The sequence below is a fragment of the Triticum dicoccoides genome, chromosome 6A (assembly GCF_002162155.2).
Source record: "Triticum dicoccoides isolate Atlit2015 ecotype Zavitan chromosome 6A, WEW_v2.0, whole genome shotgun sequence".
NCBI classification, from domain to species: Eukaryota; Viridiplantae; Streptophyta; class Magnoliopsida; order Poales; family Poaceae; genus Triticum; species Triticum dicoccoides.
Genome location: NC_041390.1, coordinates 138,184,284 through 138,186,214, shown reverse-complemented (window position 1 = coordinate 138,186,214; position 1,931 = coordinate 138,184,284). Strand labels below are relative to the sequence as shown.

Genomic DNA, 1,931 nt, shown 5'->3' with positions numbered 1-1,931 from the left:
AAGTGTTCCACAGGCTGGGCGCCGAGGTGAATATTGTGCAGTACAGGGTGTTGTAACAGCACGCATACCTTCGTTTCACGGACTTTACCTAGCGCGCACTCTAGCTTGTGCTCCAGACGGCGGAGCTCTGCCGCGGTTGTGCCGGACGGCAGGTCTTCTCCTGTCTGCCTCCTCACGCTGGCCTCCAGGTGGTCACGCCCTCAATGTTGCGATATCCGCGAACAGTTTCTGTGTGCAAGAATCATACAGATGAATCAGAATGCAGTTAACTCTGAGTGTAAAATAACTAGTATATGAGTAGATGTGTTTGTGTATTAACCAGATATTCACAATGATTTATGCCCTCGTAGCGCTCGATTAAGTCACTCCAACTGAACAAATGACAAGTGAAGGAGTTTGTCAGCACTATACACTAGTACTATTAATTGTAGAGTGGATATATAGAGACAAGTAATCAAATTTATGCATCATGTACGAGTTTTAGCACTATACGACTATGCATGTAGTGTAGATATTGAATGCCAGTGACTGGTACTTGTTTAACTTGAGGCTGTGTGTGCTTGCATTAGACCCAATCGCAGGTGGGCACGGGAGCAGCTGAATCTAACAGCAGGATTACAGTCAGAGGTAAATCAAAAGCATCGTCTGACTAAGTGGTCATCGAACACAAGGAGAGCACCCTCCCCAATACTGTAGCTACGTCTGAAGTCTGATGGCATGCCAAAGTTTATTCTACCATAGAGTAATTCTACAAATACACTGTAGAGTAATTTGTACATGCGAATCACAATGGTAATTGGTAAATTACTTCTGATCAAACCGGGAGGGAGCACTGAAATAGCAGGGGATTCATTGATCGGTGAACGTACCCGTCGTTGGTCCTCGAGACGAGGTTGGGCTCCACGGCGGCGTCCACGATGCGGCTGAGCTCCTCGTGCCGCCACTGGGAGAAGCGCAGCAGCGCTTGGAACACCGCATGCTCCTGCCTATTCCCCATGATCCCGTGCGCGCGGTGCACGAACCCGCCGAGCACGCTCTGGCGTATGTGCCCGTGCTTGTCCCCCTCGACGAGCAGGTGGACCACGAATGCGGAGGACTCCGGGCTGGACAACACCAGCTGCTCCAGCATTGTCGGGGAATCAAGCAGCTCCGATCAGATCTCCTCCAGCCTCGGGTCTTCAGGAATCGATGGCTCTGACGCTTCCGAGCTCGAGCTCGGCGTCTCGTCCCGCGGCGGCTCCGGCAAGGTCTACGGCGGCTCCGGCAAGGTCTGCGCCGCGTTGGAGTAGGCCGGGAGACGAGCGCCGTGGCGCAACCGCCACCAGCACCTGTCGCCACGGGGAAGGGGAACTCTCCACCGTAGCATGTCGCGGACGCAGGGGGTGTATTCCGCGAGGCTCGCGCGTGGGGGCGGGCGGTCGGGCCACTGGACTTGCGCCCACTGGCTGCAGGCCATGGCCGGGATCGACGGCGCCGGGGACGCCCCTGCCGCTCGGCTGCCCGAGTTTGATGGTGGGACGCGGGAGCTTCGAGAAGTGGGAGGGAGAGGGGGAGCTCAATGCGATCTGAGATCGAGGGGAGGGTAGGGCGCCGTCAGTGGTGGCGGCGAGGGCGTGAAGGGGGCGGGGCTGGATCGAGAAACTCTGGGGAGGGGCGGGGGTGCGGGGGACGGCGGCGGCGTGAGGGTGGATTTGGGGGCGGGGGAGAGGCGGCGGCAGCAGGAGTGGATCGGGGGAGAGAGGACGGGATCTGAGTTAGGTTTGGGTAGTTGGGCTGCGGTTGGGTGAGAGGGTGAGGGGATGAGGGCTGCCGTTGGATCCGGAAACATCCGACGGCGGTTGATGCATGATCCGCGTGATATGCCCATGGACTAATCAGAACGCAGCAAATCATTTGATGACCTTATGACCATATAAATTGGTCGTGATCGA

At 56.8% G+C, this 1,931-nt stretch overlaps 1 pseudogene; it reads right to left on the bottom strand.

Moving 5' to 3' along the window:
- Window positions 1-1,674, bottom strand: part of LOC119316282 — a 2,843-nt pseudogene extending 1,169 nt beyond the window's left edge.
- Window positions 1,675-1,931: the final 257 nt, after the last annotated feature.